This window comes from Ranitomeya imitator, chromosome 1 (genome assembly GCF_032444005.1).
Source record: "Ranitomeya imitator isolate aRanImi1 chromosome 1, aRanImi1.pri, whole genome shotgun sequence".
Lineage (NCBI taxonomy): Eukaryota > Metazoa > Chordata > Amphibia > Anura > Dendrobatidae > Ranitomeya > Ranitomeya imitator.
In genome coordinates, this window is record NC_091282.1 from 407,184,604 (window position 1) to 407,204,225 (window position 19,622).

Genomic DNA, 19,622 nt, shown 5'->3' on the forward strand with positions numbered 1-19,622 from the left:
CACCATGGTACTCTGAGAGAGAGCTGCACCCTAACTCGGAGGGTACTGAAGGCCAAACCACACCCCAACTCGGAGGGTATAAGGGGCCACAACCCAATTCAGAGGGTAAGGGGCCACACCCTAACTTGGAGGGTACCGGAGGCCACACCCCAGCTGGAAGGGTATTGGAGGCCACACCCCAAGGTGCCACACCCTACCTCGGAGGGTACCAGAGGCCACACCCCAACTGAGAGGGTATCGGAGGCCACAACCCAGCTACTCGGAGGGTACCGGAGGCCACACTCCAACTCGTAGGGTACCAGAGGCCACACCAGAGTTCAGAGGGTATCGGAGGCCTCACCCCAAGGGGCTACACCCAAACTCAGAGGGTACAGAAGGCTACACCCCAACTTGGGGAGTATCGGAGGCCACACCCTAACTCGGAGGGTATTGGAGGCCACACCCCAAGAGTGCACACTCCAATTCTGAGGCAACACCCAAACTCGGAGCGTATCGGATGACACACCCCAAGAGTCCACACTCCAACTCTGAGGGTACTGGAGGCTACACCCCAAATAGGAGGGTACCGGAGGCCACACCCCAGCTTGGAGGGTAGCATAAGCCACACCTAAACTCGGAGGGTGCCTATAGGCCACACCCCAACTCAGAGGGTACCAAAGGCCACACTTCATCTCGGAGGGTATCAGAGGCCATACCCCAGCTCAAAGGGTAGTGGAAGCCACACCCCAAGGGTAGTGGAGGCCAAGCTCAAATGCTAAGAGTACTCAGAGACTAGAAGGGTACCAGAAGCCACAACCCAATTTGGAAGGTAGCCGATGCGACACCCCAACTCGGAGGGTACCCGGAGGCCACACCCCAACTTGGAAGGTTTCGGAGGCTATACACCAGCTCAGAGGGTAGCAGAGGACACAACAGAATTCAGTTGGTATCGGATGCCACACCCCTCGATGCCACATCCAAACTCAGAGGGTAGCGGAGGCCACACCCCAACTCTAAGGCTGCCGTCACACTAGCAGTATTTGGTCAGTATTTTACATCAGTATTTGTAAGCCAAAACCAGGAGTGGAACAAATAGAGGAAAAGTATAATAGAAACATATGCACCACTTCTGCATTTATCACCCACTCCTGATTTTGGCTTACAAATACTGATGTAAAACACTGACCAAATACTGCTAGTGTGATGGCAGCCTAAGAGTACTCTGAACCTGGAAGGGTACCAAAGGCCATACCCTAGCTCGGAGGGTACCAGAGGCTACACCCAAACTCATAGGGTACCAAAGGCTACACCCAAACTCAGAGGTTATCAGAGGCCACACCCAAGCTCGAAGGGTATTGGAGGCCACACCCAAAGGGGCCACACCCTAACTCGGAGGGTACCAGAGGCCACATTCCAACTCGGAGGGTACCAGAGTCCACACCAGAGTTCAGAGGGTATTGGAGGCCACACCCCAGTTACTCGAAGGGTACTGGAGGCCACACCCCAACTCGGAGGGTATCGGAGGCCACACTCCAAGGGGCCACACCCTAACTCGGAGGGTACCAGAGTCCATACCAGAGTTCAGAGGGTATCGGAGGCCACATCCCAGTTACTCGAAGGGTACTAGAGTCCACACCAGAATTAAGAGGGTATCGGAGGCCACACCCCAACTCGGAGGTTTTCGGAGGCCACACCCCAGCTCGAAGGGTAACGGAGGCCACACCCAAGCTAATCAAAGGGTATCGGAGGCCACACCCAATTCAGAGGGTACCGGAGTCCACAATGGAATTCAGAGGGTATCGGAGGCCACACCCCGAGGGGCCACATTCAAATTCAGAGTGTACCGAAGGCTACACCCCAACTCGGAGGGTATCGGAGGCCACATCCCAGCTCGAAGGGTATCGGAGGCCACAACCCAAGGGGCCACACCCTAATTTGGAGGGTACGAGAGGCCACACCCCAACTTGGACAGTATCGGAGGCCACACCCCAACTCGGAGGGTATCGAAGGCCACACCCCAAGGAGCCACATACTAACTCGGAGGGTACCAGAGGCCACACCCCAGCTACTCGAAGGCTACCGGAGGCCACACCCCAAGTCGGATGGTACCGGAGTCCACACCAGAATACAGAGGGTATCGGAGGCCACACCCCTAGGGGCCACACCCAAACTCATGGGGTACCGAAGGCTACACCCAAACTCGGAGGGTATCGGAGGCCACACCCCAGCCTGAAGGGTATCGGAGGCCACACCCAATGGGCCACACCCTAACTCGGAGGGTACCAGAGGCCACACCCTAACTTGGAGGGTATCGGAGGCCACACCCCAAGGGGCCACACCCAAACTCAGAGGGTACCGAATGTCATGATATGTACCTTTGCCCTGTCCTGTATTTGAATAATATGCCATTTGATGTATGTAACTGTTCTCTGGTTTCTATTAGCTGTAATTTATGTATTTTCTTGGCTGGGAGTTCACCTGTAACAATATGTCTCCTTCCCCCAATACTTGCAGCCCTGAGCTCTAATGTAATTAAGCTTTGTCAACATCACTAGTGGAGGAATAGCCATTCTTCCTCGCAGCAGGTGGCTAGTCAAATGTACATACTACATAGATTAAGCGGAGCCCACCAGTCTAGAATCTTCTGGTGGACCCAACCATTGAATAGAAGGTGTGACCCCTACCCCTTCATGGGCAGATCCCAGGAGCGCAGACAATCCATTCTTATTTTGAGATCAGATGTGAGTTGATCCTTGAAGGAGGAGTGGGGATTCTTAGCTGAGGCAAGACCCCATGTCCATCTGTGATTGCGGAAGCAAATGGGGCGAGACTTGAGCTGAGGACATATCTCGTCGCTCGTGGGATTGTTTTGGGATCCCTTGGACTAATTGTGGACTATTGCTTTGTTACCTGGCACAAGGATTATCGGGAGGTGCCCCCGAACCTGTTCCATTGGACTAATTGTGGACTCTGTAGATCTACCTGCATGTGTTGTTCCAGCGTTCTTGATAATAAATCTGTTGAATCATCACTCGGCCTGTTGTCCCTTCTTGCTCTGCCGTACACCCCGTCACAAACTGGTGGCAAGCCGTGGGACCAGAGCAGAAGGAATGGAGGACAAAGGCCCATCAACATCGGGAACCAGCACCGCAGAGTACAAGAACTGGACTGCGGTGAACCTACAAACAAAGGCCCGTGAACTGGGAGTCAGCTACAAGGGACTCTCCAAGGAGCAGCTCATTGAGGCTTTGGAAGGAGTTCGCCTGCAAGATGACGCTGAGGAAGGATCCTCACAGCAAATGGAGGAAAGACTGCAGCCGGAGGTAAATGCCCAAAGGAGTCAGTGGGTTGTGTGGTACGAGGAGGAGTGGGCATTGCTGGGAGAAGAGGCCACCATAGACTATAAGAAAGAGGCCATTCACCGAGCTCAGGAGAGGGAGGCCATTCACAGAGCCGAGGAGAGGGAGAGGGAGGCCATTCACAGAGCCGAGGAGAGGGAGGCCATTCACAGAGCCGAGGACAGAGCTCAGGATATGGCATTGCTGGAGAGGCAGATCGCTTTGGAAGCAGCTAGAAGCTCCAGACAGACTCTAACCCCAGCACCCACCATGAGGGAACTCCCCAGAATGTTCCGCAAAGACTTCAAGCCCTTTAATGAGGCTGCAGGCGACATTGAGGGCTTCTTCCAGGACTTTGAGCATCAGTGTCGATTAATGGAAGTCCCAGAAAGGGAGCGAGTCCGACATCTGGTGGGGCTCTTAGAGGGTGGAGCTGCCGCAGCCTATAGAGCTATGGACCCTCGGGGAAACTGTGAGTATGCGGAGATTAAACAGACTATTCTAGAACATTATGCTGTTACGCCAGACACTTACAGGACTCAGTTTCGTACTTTAGCCTGCGATGAGGAAGTGTCTTTCAAGATGTATGCCCACAGACTCAAACAAATATGTCGTCGCTGGCTGGAGGCAGAGGAGGCCTTAACCTGGGAGACCTTCCTCCAGGTTATCCTAAAAGAGCAGTTTTACTTCAAGTGCCCTGCTGAGATCCGGGAATGGGTGCGTGAAAGGAGACCAGCCACTGTGGAGGAAGCTGCAGCTCTAGCTGATGAGGCTCTCACCATCAAGCCTCAGTGGAGGATTATGTTGGAGGATGGAGAGAGGCCTACTAGCTCCACAACACCGGTGGCCCCCTGTTCTTCTGTCCCCATTGTTCCCCGTTCCTCTAAGCCACCACCTCATGCTGATACCCCTGTAAATGTGCCTCCAGTTGCTTTTACTGCGTTTTCTGGAATACGACGAGGAGAGGAAGTAGCAGAGCGCAGGTGTTATGGTTGTGGGCATCCGGGGCATCTGCAGGCCTCATGCCCAGCCAGCCCATGGAGGAGTCGTCCTCAAAACCCTACAGCACCTTCAGGTGGGGGCCGGCCTCCAGGTTCCCTTACCCCTCGCCCAAGAGGATGCCTTGGATGGAGTGAGACCCAGCACAGATGCTATCGATGTGGACAGCCGGGGCATCTGCAAGCCTCCTGCCCAGCTGTTCAAATGAGGATTAATCCTGTACCCAGTCATATTATTAATTATGTACAGCCAAGTGCCATGGAGGACGACGTGTCACCACCACGTGAGGACTGGCCTTGTGCCTCACCCACCCATGTTGCACCACTAGGAGTTTATGGTGTGCGACCTGCAGCTATAATGACTTCTGCTCATCGAGGTAAGTACTTGCAGGAGGTTGTGCTGGATGGACAGAGACTTATTGGATTTTGTGACTCAGGGGCTTTCCTCACACTGGCTGATCCCCGAGTGGTTCGGCCTGAGGCAATCCATAGAGGACCTGGGATTGTCATTGAACTGGCTGGTGGACAATGGAGGACTATTCCCACAGCCACTGTGGATCTGAACTTTGGTTTTGGGGTCAGGCGATGTGTGGTTGGGGTGATGGGTGGTCTGCCTGCAGATGTTCTCCTGGGCAATGATGTGGGAGAGCTACGATGCCAATTCGTGGCTGCATGAAGCCACATGTAAGTTACGCTCTGCCTGTGTGTACTTAACCAGCGACCTGTAGAGGTCCCTAGTACGTACACAAATTGGGAGGGGAAGGGATTGTCATGATATGTACTTTTGCCCTGTCCTGTATTTGAATAATTTGCCATTTGATGTATGTAACTGTTCTCTGGTTTCTATTACAGTTAGGGCCAGAAATATTTGGACAGTGACACAATTTTCGCGAGTTGGGCTCTGCATGCCACCACATTGGATTTGAAATGAAACCTCTACAACAGAATTCAAGTGCAGATTGTAACGTTTAATTTGAAGGGTTGAACAAAAATATCTGAGAGAAAATGTAGGAATTGTACACATTTCTTTACAAACACTCCACATTTTAGGAGGTCAAAAGTAATTGGACAAATAAACATAACCCAAACAAAATATTTTTATTTTCAATATTTTGTTGCAAATCCTTTGGAGGCAATCACTGCCTTAAGTCTGGAACCCATGGACATCACCAAACGCTGGGTTTCCTCCTTCTTAATGCTTTGCCAGGCCTTTACAGCCGCAGCCTTCAGGTCTTGCTTGTTTGTGGGTCTTTCCATCTTAAGTCTGGATTTGAGCAAGTGAAATGCATGCTCAATTGGGTTTAGATCTGGAGATTGACTTGGCCATTGCAGAATGTTCCACTTTTTGACACTCATGAACTCCTGGGTAGCTTTGGCTGTATGCTTGGGGTCATTGTCCATCTGTACTATGAAGCGCCGTCCAATCAACTTTACAGCATTTGGCTGAATCTGGGCTGAAAGTATATCCCGGTACACTTCAGAATTCATCCGGCTACTCTTGTCTGCTCTTATGTCATCAATAAACACAAGTGACCCAGTGCCATTGAAAGCCATGCATGCCCATGCCATCACGTTGCCTCCACCATGTTTTACAGAGGATGTGGTGTGCCTTGGATCATGTGCCGTTCCCTTTCTTCTCCAAACTTTTTTCTTCCCATCATTCTGGTACAGGTTGATCTTTGTCTCATCTGTCTATAGAATACTTTTCCAGAACTGAGCTGGCTTCTTGAGGTGTTTTTCTGCAAATTTAACTCTGGCCTGTCTATTTTTGGTATTGATGAATTGTTTGCATCTAGATGTGAACCCTTTGTATTTACTGTCATGGAGTCTTCTCTTTACTGTTGACTTAGAGACAGATACACCTACTTCACTGAGAGTGTTCTGGACTTCAGTTGATGTTGTGAACGGGTTCTTCTTCACCAAATTAAGTATGCGGCGATCATCCACCACTGTTGTCATCCGTGGACGCCCAGGCCTTTTTGAGTTCCCAAGCTCACCAGTCAATTCCTTTTTTCTAAGAATGTACCCAACTGTTGATTTTGCTACTCCAAGCATGTCTGCTATCTCTCTGATGGATTTTTTCTTTTTTTTCAGCCTCAGGATGTTCTGCTTCACCTCAATTGAGAGTTCCTTTGACCGCATGTTGTCTGCTCACAGCAACAGCTTCCAAATGCAAAACCACACACCTGGAATCCACCCCTGACCTTTTAACTACTTCATTGATTACAGGTTAACGAGGGAGACGCCTTCAGAGTTAATTGCAGCCCTTAGAGTCCATTGTCCAATTACTTTTGGTCCCTTGAAAAAGAGGACGCTATGCATTACAGAGCTATGATTCCTAAACCCTTTCTCCGATTTGGATGTGGAAACTATCATATTGCGGCTGGGAGTGTGCACTTTCAGCCCATATTATATATATAATTGTATTTCTGAACATGTTTTTGTAAACAGCTAAAATAACAAAACTTGTGTCACTGTCCAAATATTTCTGGCCCTAACTGTAGCTGTAATTTATGTATTTTCTTGGCTGGGAGTTCACCTGTAACAATATGTCTCCTTCCCCCAATACTTGCAGCCCTGAGCTCTAAGGGTACCGTCACACAGTGCAATTTAGATCGCTACGACGGCACGATTTGTGATGTTGCATCGTCGCTTAATTATCGTTTCAAACATCGTAGACTGCGGTCACACTACACGATGCACGACGCTGAAGCGATAAATTCATGACGTATTTGCGATGTAGAAGTCGTATGGGACAGTCGTACGGTCGTGTCACACACGACGATTCAGAGCAAATTTTGCATAATCTGTGCGTGACGTTGTTCACAAGGGGCGTGTTGTGCCACTAGTTAGTGTGGTGATAGGCCAAAGGTTCTGTGCACACAATTGGTTGGAAAATTTGTCACCTGAGCGCTATTGTTCCCAATGCCACTTCACTGCTTTCAAAATTTCCTTTCTTCACTTCGTACTTGGACACTTGGTGGACCTGGACATCGGAATTTTGTACCTCGCTGAATATACCACGCTTTGCACCGCTGCTTCGAGGTATGTAAACCGCTTGGGCGTGGTGGATGGAACGCTGTATGGACGGCATGAGTGCTTCGTTCCACCGCTGAAGCGAAGTGGATGGTACACTGTTGTGACTGGAGGGCTACAATGTGGCAGATGGTACGCTGTTGTGCTTGGTTGTGACTGGTGGGCTACAGCGTGGTAGATGGAACTCAGTTTGTTCGGCATGACCGCTTCGTTCCACCGCTGAAGCGATGCGGATGGTACGCTGGTGTGACTGCTTATGACCGGTTGTGTGTGATGAGCTAGAGCGTGGCAGATGGCACAATGTATGGTCACCATGAGCGCTTTGTGTGGCTGCTGTAGGGAAGCGGGCGGTACACTGTTTTGGGTTATGGTGGCCTATGGCGCGGCAGATGGAAGAAGCGATGCGGATGGTATGCTGTTGTGACTGGTCGTGACTGGTCGTGACTGGTGGGCTACAGCGTGGTAGATGGAACTCAGTTTGTTCGGCATGACCGCTTCGTTCCGCCGCTGAAACGATGCGGATGGTACGCTGTTGTGACTGCTTATGACCGGTTGTGTCTGTTGCGCTACAGCGTGGCAGATGGTACAATGTATGGTCACCATGAGCGCTTTGTGTGGCTGCTGTAGGGAAGCGGGCGGTACACTGTTTTGGGTTATGGTGGACTATGGCGCGGCAGATGGAAGAAGCGATGCGGATGGAACGCTGTTGTGACTGGTCGTGACTGGTCGTGACTGGTGGGCTACAGCATGGTAGATGGAACTCAGTTTGTTCGGCATGACCGCTTCGTTCCGCCGCTGAAACGATGCGGATGGTACGCTGTTGTGACTGCTTATGACCGGTTGTGTCTGTTGCGCTACAGCGTGGCAGATGGTACAATGTATGGTCACCATGAGCGCTTTGTGTGGCTGCTGTAGGGAAGCGGGCGGTACACTGTTTTGGGTTATGGTGGACTATGGCGCGGCAGATGGAAGAAGCGATGCGGATGGTACGCTGTTGTGACTGGTCGTGACTGGTCGTGACTGGTGGGCTACAGCGTGGTAGATGGAACTCAGTTTGTTCGGCATGACCGCTTCGTTCCACCGCTGAAGCGATGCGGATGGTACGCTGTTGTGACTGCTTATGACCGGTTGTGTCTGTTGCGCTACAGCGTGGCAGATGGTACAATGTATGGTCACCATGAGCGCTTTGTGTGGCTGCTGTAGGGAAGCGGGCGGTACACTGTTTTGGGTTATGGTGGCCTATGGCGCGGCAGATGGAAGAAGCGATGCGGATGGTACGCTGTTGTGACTGGTCGTGACTGGTCGTGACTGGTGGGCTACAGCGTGGTAGATGGAACTCAGTTTGTTCGGCATGACCGCTTCGTTCCACCGCTGAAGCGATGCGGATGGTACGCTGTTGTGACTGCTTATGACCGGTTGTGTCTGTTGAGCTAGAGCGTGGCAGATGGTACAATGTATGGTCACCATGAGCGCTTTGTGTGGCTGCTGTAGGGAAGCGGGCGGTACACTGTTTTGGGTTATGGTGGCCTATGGCGTGGCAGATGGAAGAAGCGATGGTAGGCATGAGCGCTTTGTGTGGCTGCTGTTGTTAAGCGTTTGGCACACTGGCAAAAGTATTGTTAATAGGACTCTTTGTCAACCATGTAATTTTTTTTTATAATTACTTTTTAGATGTCAAATCGTGTGGAGTTCATCAGGGATTTCATCGAGATTTATCAGTCTTTTCCCTGCCTCTGGAAAATAAAATCTCCTGAGTATTGTAACAGGGAAAAGAGGAGGGAGGGTTACTTACAGCTCATTGAGCTTTACAATCGTCAGGCACCAGATGAGGCAGCTAACGAAGCAGTTATTAAAAAGAAAATCCAGGCGCTCCGCACGGTCTGGAGGAAGGAGCTGAACAAGGTTCTTCAGACTACAAGGTCCGGAGCTTCCACTGAAGAAGTTTATGTGCCAAAACTGTGGTATTTTGAGCATCTTAATTTTCTGAGGGACCAAGAGGTGCCACGGACTTCAACGTGTCTTCGATTGTTGGCACCTGTGGAACCAATAGTTTCGGAGAACCACGCCGAGCAGGAGTCACAAGGGCAACAAGTAAGTAGCTCTTTGGACGAAAGTTCACCAATGTGTCCTATAATTACATAATTTTTCTCTGCATTTTAGGTTTTATACTTCTGATTATCACATCAGTTTAAAGTTGTTACAAAAACATGTACACATAAGTAACCCTGTTGCAGTCAAGTATTATAAGGGGAACTTAATATGTATGAAATGGAGATATATGTAAACCATACCATCTAAGCAATATAGAAAATAGTATCGCTTCAAGCTGCCGATGTACTCTTGTTGAGACTATTTAGACTATAAAATATTGGTCAGGTTCCCATAGCAGTCAGAACAGTGTAGTTCAAAGTATTCAATAAAAGGGAGGGTTAAAGAATATTACTAAGCATCAAATATATTATAATCTTTTTGTTACCTACTACGAATATATAGTTTGGATGCGGTTATGGTGGTACTACTTTTTGTTGCCGGGTTCATAACTTGTTTTTTTTTTCCCCCCCCCAGGATGACAGTGCGCAGGAGAGTACACTTGACTGTTCACAGGACTGCACAACAACAGATTTAGTGGAGGCTGCACCTGCCAGGAGTCAATCGAGGCAAGGTCCAAGAAAACGGAAAGCCACCTCAGACGCCTCAAATGAACTATTGAGCCTGGCAAAGAAGGTGTTGACAAGAAATGTTAGCCCTGCGTTAGAGGGGTTTGGACACTATGTGGTTGACAAACTGGCAAAAATGGACGACAACCAAAGAATACTAGCAGAGCGTCTGATTCTGGAAGCAGTAAACAAGGGTACTGATGGCGATTTGGACAAGAACACTTGTTTGGTCTCTTCCCGGCCAATACAGCGGACAGAGCCATCAAATTACAATGGTTGGTCACAGGGTCAGACATCGATGCGACACAATCCTCACGTTTCCCACTTCGGCCAGCCACCCCCTAATAACTCCTACACACCAATACCTTTACATATGGTTTCGCCCATCAGGCACCAAAATTTTCAGCCGGAACAATCGTCGTATCATAATTTGTGATTTCCTAACTACTTTTACATTCCTTTTTTTTTATTGTCTTGTTAAAATAATGTTTTAAATAAAAGCTTTTATTATAAATTCTATCACTACTTTTTGATTGGTGTGTCTCAATCACAGCACTGTATGAGGGAACAAATTAACGTAACAAATTCATGTACAGTTAACTAAAAAAAAAAATCGAATGAAAGTTTAACAAAATCTTTTAATTGGAACAACAAAAAATGGATTATTGGCCCGCCTACAACTGCTGGCACATGTCCCGCAGCTTCTGCAGCTCCTCCATTGCCACATTGTGCTGCTCCTGAATATGTGCCATAGTGTGGAGTAACTTGTCTATGCCGGCTTCAATATCCTCCTTGTTGACAGTGACGAGAGCTGTGGGTCAAAAAACATAACATTAATAACACAGTAGTCTCCCGATGTGTCTTTGCTTCTGTGAATGAAAAAAAATAAAAAAAATAAGCAAAACTGACTTGGGGGGGAAGGGGGGGAGGGTGGGGGTTTGGGTTGGGGGTGAAAAAGTGGGCCTGCAACAAAATCCAAATAACTTAATTGTGGGAACCTACTAGGATGTTGAGGCACGGAGGGCACTTCTGGATCTGAGTCGCTGTTGAATGCCTCGTGCTGTCGGCGGCGGCGCTGTCTCTTTGCCTCTGTGAAGGAAAAAAAAAAAACAAGGTCTGTCAGCATATATGGCAACAGTGGCTGCCGGGGGAGGGGGGGGGGGTGTTAAGAGGGGACCTGCAACTTAATCCAAATCACATAATTGTGGGAACCTACTGGGATCTGGAGGAGTTGACCCGGAGGGCACAGATCCAGGAGAGGCTGGGCGGGATGCCTCGTGGCGGCGGTGGTGCTGTGTCTTTGACTCTGTGAAGAAAAAAAAAAAAAAAATTTTTTTTAAAAAGTTCTGTTAGCATATATGGCAACACTGGCTGCCGGGGGGGGGAAGGGGACCAGAAACAAAATCCAAATCACATTATTGTGGGAACCTACTAGGATCTGGAGGAGTTGACCCGGAGGGCTCCGGGACATTGGACCCTGAGGGCACAGAGCCAGAAGAGGCTGGGCGGGATGCCTCGTGGCGGCGGCGGTGCTGTGTCTTTGCCTCTGTGAAGAAAAAAAAAAAAAAAAAATTTTTTAAAAAGGTCTGTCAGCATATATGGCAACACTGGCTGCCGGGGGAGGGGGTGGGGGGGAAGAGGGGACCTGCAACTGAATCCAAATCACATAATTGTGGGAACCTACTAGGATCTGGAGGAGTTGACCCGGAGGGCACAGAGCCAGAAGAGGCTGGGCGGGATGCCTCGTGGCGGCGGTGGTGCTGTGTCTTTGACTCTGTGAAGAAAAAAAAAAAAAAATTTTTTTTAAAAAGTTCTGTTAGCATATATGGCAACACTGGCTGCCGGGGGGGGGAAGGGGACCAGAAACAAAATCAAAATCACATTATTGTGGGAACCTACTAGGATCTGGAGGAGTTGACCCGGAGGGCTCCGGGACATTGGACCCTGAGGGCACAGAGCCAGAAGAGGCTGGGCGGGATGCCTCGTGGCGGCGGTGGTGCTGTGTCTTTGACTCTGTGAAGGGAAAAAAAAAAAAAAAAGGTCTGTCAGCATATATGGCAACACTGGCTGCCGGGGGAGGGGGTGGGGGGGAAGAGGGGACCTGCAACTGAATCCAAATCACATAATTGTGGGAACCTACTAGGATCTGGAGGAGTAGACCCGGAGGGCACAGATGTAGAAGAGGCTGTGCGGGATGCCTCGTGGCAGCGGTGGTGCTGTGTCTTTGCCTCTGTGAAGGGAAAAAAAAAAAAAAAAAGGTCTGTCAGCATATATGGCAACACTGGCTGCCGGGGGAGGGGGTGGGGGGGAAGAGGGGACCTGCAACTGAATCCAAATCACATAATTGTGGGAACCTACTAGGATCTGGAGGAGTAGACCCGGAGGGCACAGATGTAGAAGAGGCTGTGCGGGATGCCTCGTGGCGGCGGTGGTGCTGTGTCTTTGCCTCTGTGAAGGGAAAAAAAAAAAAAAAAGGTCTGTCAGCATATATGGCAACACTGGCTGCCGGGGGGGGGGGGGAGGAGGGGACCTGCAACCAAATCCAAATCACATTATTGTGGGAACCTACTAGGATCAGTTGTCTTTGACCCGGAGGGCTCTGGGACTTCAGAGGCGGTGTGAGAAGCCTCGTCGCTACGGCGGCGCTGTGTCTTTGCCTCTGTGAAGGAAAAAATTTTTTTTAAAAAAAAGGTCTGTTAGCATATATGGCAACACTGGCTGCCGGGGGGGGGGGAGGAGGGGACCTGCAACCAAATCCAAATCACATTATTGTGGGAACCTACTAGGATCAGTTGTCTTTGACCCGGAGGGCTCTGGGACTTCAGAAGCGGTGTGTGATGCCTCGTGTCTACGGCGGCGCTGTCTCTTTGCCTCTGTGAAGGAAAAAAAAAGTTCGTTCAGCAGTTAGCTGTGCCACATAGTACTTTTCACCGTTCATACTGTCCCATAGCTGTGGCACATAGTGGCTCAGCAACGTTCAAACTGTCCCATAGCTGTGGCACATAGTGGCTCTGCAACGTTCAAACTGTCCCATAGCTGTGGCACATAGTGGCTCTGCAACGTTCAAACTGTCCCATAGCTGTGGCACATAGTGGCTCTGCAACATTCAAACTGTCCCATAGCAGTGGCACATAGTGGCTCTGCAACGTAGAAACTGTCCCATAGCTGTGGCACATAGTGGCTCTGCAACGTTCAAACTGTCCCATAGCTGTGGCACTGCAACGTTGAAACTGTCCCATAGCTGTGGCACATAGTGGCTCTGCAACCTTCAAACTGTCCCATAGCTGTGGCACATAGTGGCTCTGCAACATTCAAACTGTCCCATAGCAGTGGCACATAGTGGCTCTGCAACGTAGAAACTGTCCCATAGCTGTGGCACATAGTGGCTCTGCAACGTTCAAACTGTCCCATAGCTGTGGCACTGCAACGTTGAAACTGTCCCATAGCTGTGGCACATAGTGGCTCTGCAACCTTCAAACTGTCCCATAGCTGTGGCACATAGTGGCTCTGCAACGTTCAAACTGTCCCATAGCTGTGGCACTGCAACGTTGAAACTGTCCCATAGCTGTGGCACATAGTGGCTCTGCAACGTTCAAACTGTCCCATAGCTGTGGCACATAGTGGCTCTGCAACATTCAAACTGTCCCATAGCAGTGGCACATAGTGGCTCTGCAACGTTCAAACTGTCCCATAGCTGTGGCACATAGTGGCTCTGCAACGTTCAAACTGTCCCATAGCTGTGGCACATAGTGGCTCTGCAACGTTCAAACTGTCCCATAGCTGTGGCACATAGTGGCTCTGCAACGTTCAAACTGTCCCATAGCTGTGGCACATAGTGGCTCTGCAACATTCAAACTGTCCCATAGCAGTGGCACATAGTGGCTCTGCAACGTAGAAACTGTCCCATAGCTGTGGCACATAGTGGCTCTGCAACGTTCAAACTGTCCCATAGCTGTGGCACATAGTGGCTCTGCAACGTTCAAACTGTCCCATAGCAGTGGCACATAGTGGCTCTGCAACGTTCAAACTGTCCCATAGCTGTGGCACATAGTGGCTCTGCAACGTTCAAACTGTCCCATAGCTGTGGCACATAGTGGCTCTGCAACGTTCAAACTGTCCCATAGCTGTGGCACATAGTGGCTCTGCAACGTTCAAACTGTCCCATAGCTGTGGCACATAGTGGCTCTGCAACATTCAAACTGTCCCATAGCAGTGGCACATAGTGGCTCTGCAACGTAGAAACTGTCCCATAGCTGTGGCACATAGTGGCTCTGCAACGTTCAAACTGTCCCATAGCTGTGGCACATAGTGGCTCTGCAACGTTCAAACTGTCCCATAGCTGTGGCACATAGTGGCTCTGCAACATTCAAACTGTCCCATAGCAGTGGCACATAGTGGCTCTGCAACTTTCAAACTGTCCCATAGCTGTGGCACATAGTGGCTCTGCAACGTTCAAACTGTCCCATAGCTGTGGCACATAGTGGCTCTGCAACGTTCAAACTGTCCCATAGCTGTCCAACATACTTTTGGGTACCTGAGTACTAACCTCTGCTAATCTCCTGGCGAAGCTCCTGCAGGCGCTCTGGCCTTTTCGACTTGAGATCGCCCCATTTTTTAACAATCTGGGCCTTGGTCCGAGTTATGCCAAACCGCTTCCTGAGGCCCTCAGACACCACACGGACAACTTCCTCCTTGTGCTGGTTGCGGTGCAGCACCATCCCTGTGGTTTCATACTGCATCCTATCCATTGTTCCAATAAGGAACTTGAGCTCTGGGATGCCCATAGGTGGACCACGGCGACTGGCAGCCATTATCACGATGTCAGGGGACAAAAACAAGCTAGGGCAGGCACGCAGGAACGCTGTAACGTCATCACGCCGTCATAGACCACGAGCGTACTTAACGTGCCGCTCCGGCGTTATATAACGATACTTCGAACGGCATTTACTATGTGCGTTCCTTTCTTAACGCTCAGTCGTCACAAATGTGACGCTGTTCATAAACGGCAACGCTATTGCGATGCCAATGGCGCGGCAGGACGGCGGAGCGCAGCTCCTCCTCTGGGCGTTGCTCTTCAGGGTCATTCCATCTAAAATGGCGGCGAGAATGCGTTCTGCTCCTCTGGGGCAGCCAGAACTCCTTTTTTTTATTTCCCAGATGGATGCCATGGATTACGAGGGTCTGGAGAGCCGCCCTGCCCACCCACACATCCACAAGCGAGAAGTGCTTGGACAAATAACAAGAATGATGGAGAGGAGGTTTGGTGTCTGCCGCAGTCAGCTTCAGCTGCGTAAAAAATGGGCTGACCTCCGCTATAAAACGCCACAAATGTTTGCGGAGTTGCGTGCGGAGGCAAGGCGAGGCAAGTACTAGTATGGGGGGATTGGGAGATGCATGCTGTCAGGAGGGGGGGGGGGGTTTGGGAGGGAGTCTTGCGCTCATGGTCGCCAACGTGACCTCAAATGCATTAAAACACATGCCCCGTTTTTGTACAATTTAGTTATTCTCCAAGCAGAATATGCGTTGTCCGTGAGAAAACTTGTCGGGTTCCCTAATCTCAACCTCCATCTTGAAATTATTAAGATGTCCATAATTTTTACTTTCTCAATTTCCCATAAATATTAACGGAGGAGGTTGGCCTACAGATGAAATAATACGTTTTCCAAAGACAGGAAGACCATTGAACCCCAGAGCCCACAGACATGTCAGAGTATCGCACCCCTGTAAAGTGTGATCTCGATTTTATGTTTGAGTATATTGTAAGCTTTGCTCTGCAGCACTCAACATTTGTGTGTAAACATTGTGATTCTTTACTTTAGGTGTAGAGAGACAGCGGCGGCAAGTCAGACCCACCATTGCCACCAGTACCCCATCTTCAGGCACCAGTGGGAGCCCACAGTCCGGGACATCACGTAAGTTCACAATCATTTATTGCATTTTTTTTAACATCACACGGGACATAACAGGGTACCTGAAATATTTGAAGACATTACAGACGCAGTAATGACCCAGCGGCCTACCACACCTCCACCATCTGTTGCGACCATGCACCCTCGCACCCCTGTGAAGTGTGATATAAATTTTATGTTTCAGTATATTGTTAGCTTTGATCTGCAGCACTCTACATGTGTTTTTAAAGATTGCGTTTGTAAACTTTCTGTGTAGAGAGACAGCGGCGGCAACAGGTACCTGCCATTGCCAGCAGCACCACAGCATCCACCACCAGCGGGAGCCCACAGTCCGTGACGTCACGTAAGTTAACAATCATAGATTACAGTTTTTCAACTGCATACGGGACATAAGAGGGTAGCGGAAATATTTGAATACATTACAGACGCAGTAATGACCCAGCGGCCTACCACGCCACCACCAGAGAGCAGACGGCCTCGCACCCCTACACCACCCTCAACACCTCCCTTTCGACACTCCTCTTCCTCCCCCGGGTCCGCGGCATTCTCCCCAGAAGCTAACATACGTAAGTGACCAAAACTGCGAGCGCTTCCCAACGGCGTGTTCCATAGTTAACCAGATCTGTTATTATTTGCTTTTAGGTGCTGCAGCAGTGGCCAGATCGCTGGGATGGGAGATTAGCAGCTCTGGTTCTGGCAATGAGGAACCGGCGTCCCTTCTCCGTAAGTATCAAGATAATGCGAGTGGTTTTCTGCTGGATGTCACCATAGACAACCAAAACTGTAAAATATATTAAAATTTACATCGCCCTGTGGTGCCAGACCAAATAGAAATTTACAACACAGAAAATTAGGTCCTGCCCCAGAGGTCGAGATGTATTTTCAGAGGAATCAACGTTGGTTCTCCAACCTCTTCTATCCACAGAAACGGCCACCGTAAGAGAGCTCCTGGCGAGACAATTGCGACTGGAGCGGACAGCAGCGCTCCTGCAGCAGACAGCAGCGCTCCTCCAGAGTCAAGTGGAGCAGCAGGGCGTGACGCTGCGACACCTCTTGGGCAGGAGATAATATTTTTTTTGGTGGGGGGGTTATGTTATATTTTGTTGTAAAATAATTTAAAACCAAGAAGTGTTACAAAAAAAACCAAAAATCTTCGCATTCTTTCTTTAATGTTTACCAAGCTATAAGGGTTAACAGCACCATTGTATAGGCATCACATTTAAAGTTATTTAGAGAGGTTTATATGACAGCAAAGCAAAAAAACAAATTTTTATGTTATACGGCGCGATCCTGCCACGGTACAGCTCCAGAACCATTAAAGTACTGACAGTATTTTTCGCGACAGTCCCTTGCATCGTCTGCCTGTCTGCCAGATCCAAGAGCTTGAAGAGCTGTAAAATTTTCAGGTTGTGTACGCCATTCCCCGGGCACAATATCTCCGGTTCGTGCGTCCACTGCATCAATAAACGAAGGAGGAGAATAGGAGTTCGTATCATGACGTCTCAGGAAATTATGGAGCACACAGCATGCCAAAACCACAATGTCTATAGACGGCAGCTTCAAGTTGATAGCTGTGTGGAACACTCTAAACCGATTTGCCATTATCCCAAAGGCATTTTCAACCACACGACGGGCCCTCGACAACCGGTAATTAAAGATTCTGCGCTCCGGTGTGAGTGTTCTCTGTGCAAATGGCTTCAGCAAATGTGGATGAAGAGGGAAAGCTTCATCAGCGATGAAGACAAAATTTAGGTTTGCTTTTGTGTCTTCATTTAGTGGCAACAGCAGTTCATTGTTCCTCAAGCTTTCCCCAAATGAAGTGTGTTCAAAAACACCACCGTCGGAGACTCGACCATTCATGCCAACATCCACATCGACAAACTCATAGTTTGCATTGACAAGGGCCATGAGGATCACACTGAAATATCCTTTGTAGTTGAAAAAAAATGATCCAGAGTTGGCTGGTTGCGTGATGCGCACATGCTTTCCATCTAATGCACCACCGCAGTTTGGAAACTGCCACAGCTCATCAAAATCGGAACCAATCCTCTTCCAGTCATCCGCCGTCTTGGGAAACTGCAAGATGAGAAGGAAACATGTACAAATTTGGTCAAATATATTATGCACATACACTCTCATGTGGACATCCTACAGCGATTGAGGCGCAGTATGGATTAGTATAACAAAGTCAACAACACAGAGTATGCAGGCAGCCATTTTTTTTACAGATGGCTTCGGTGACTCAGAGGGGGTGCTAAACAATATATCTAAATAATAGAATCAATAAAATTACGTTGGGAGCAGCAAATAAAAAAGGGTGGCGCAGGGTTGGAGCAGCACATATCAGAATGGAGCCGCAAAATGGTAGCAGCACATGTCAGAATGGAGGCGCAGGATCACAGCAGCACATGTCTGAATGGGGGCGCAGGATGGGAGCAGCACATGATAGGATGTAGAACATATACCTATAGAAATGCTCGCCATCAGGGCGTAGAACTGGTTCAATAGCTAGTATAATATATCGACATAACACAGCAGCCAAAAAAAAATTGTAGTACCTCCATATAATGCCTTAAGCTCTGCACAATGGCCTCGCATGTCTCCGGAATCACAACGCTCAGGAAAGGTCTGGAAACAGCTGCGGAAAACTGCAAATCCTGAAGAGACCTTCCTGTTGCCAGGAAGCGCAGTGTCACCGCCAACCTTTCCTCCACGGGCACGGCTGCACGCATCGGCGTATCACACCTTTGTATGAGTGGCGTAACAGCAGACAGTATTATTTTGAAGGATTCCTCGGACATCCGAAGGTAGTTTCGGAAATCTTGAGGGTTATTGTCACGTAACTCTCTTATGAGACCCATGTGTGACAATGTGGATCTTTTCTGCAGCCAGCTCCGGGTCCACATGCGACGTTTTCGTTTAGGACGTCTCTCCTCTTGGAGACGTGCTGCCTCAAACACCAGGGCAGCAGCAACAACAGAACTCTCATCGGAAGTGAGCATAGTTCCTAAAAAGAAAACAAACGTACAATAAATACACGTGCTTACAAAACAATGTTCTGACCATTGATCTAATAACTATATATGTTACTACTGGTATTAAATGGGGCAGTCAACCATCTCGATCTGTAAAAGGATTAATTAATTGGGCCACGCAACAGCTGTGTACCTGAGGTTCTCAGGCCTACTCAAAGGAACAATCAACCACACTCCAACGTTTATCCCCGTTGAAGCGCAACATATGCTACGCTGTAGCGTTATACATACCTTTTGCGGTAAAAGTCTAGTAGTTAAAAGTCCAGGGAATCCAGCGAATTTAGGAGTTCTGTTCACAGCACGTGCTACAGAGAGAAATGAATAGCGCCATCGAGAGCTCCGGTTTTATCCGCTGGGAACAATAGTCCTTTGTCGAATGAGCGCACAGTATTGTACCGCCCAATCAGCACACGGGAGGTGGAGAATTCAGCGCTCCTACGTAGCCAGCTCCTCCGCCCTTTACATCGTATACAATATCGTGCACACCTTTGTCACACCATGCGATCATGCCGCCACAGCGGGACACTAGACGACGAAAGAAAGTTTCAAACGATGTGCTACGACGTACGATTCACAGCGGGGTCCCTGATCGCAGGAGCGTGTCACACGCTGCGATATCGTACCTATATCGCTCGAACGTCACAAATCGTGCCGTCGTAGCGATCAAAAT

The 19,622-nt window shown here is 49.3% G+C and overlaps 2 long non-coding RNA genes across 2 annotated transcripts; both read right to left on the reverse strand.

The window, feature by feature from the left end:
* Positions 1-10,628: 10,628 nt before the first annotated feature.
* On the reverse strand, positions 10,629-11,097 carry LOC138674924 (uncharacterized). The gene is made up of 2 exons (XR_011320619.1): positions 11,011-11,097; positions 10,629-10,819 (listed from the first exon to the last, which is right to left on the reverse strand). It is a non-coding gene; the product is annotated as an uncharacterized lncRNA (long non-coding RNA).
* An 816-nt stretch (positions 11,098-11,913) lies between these two features.
* On the reverse strand, positions 11,914-12,646 carry LOC138657835 (uncharacterized). The gene is made up of 3 exons (XR_011317212.1): positions 12,578-12,646; positions 12,367-12,456; positions 11,914-12,021 (listed from the first exon to the last, which is right to left on the reverse strand). It is a non-coding gene; the product is annotated as an uncharacterized lncRNA (long non-coding RNA).
* Positions 12,647-19,622: the final 6,976 nt, after the last annotated feature.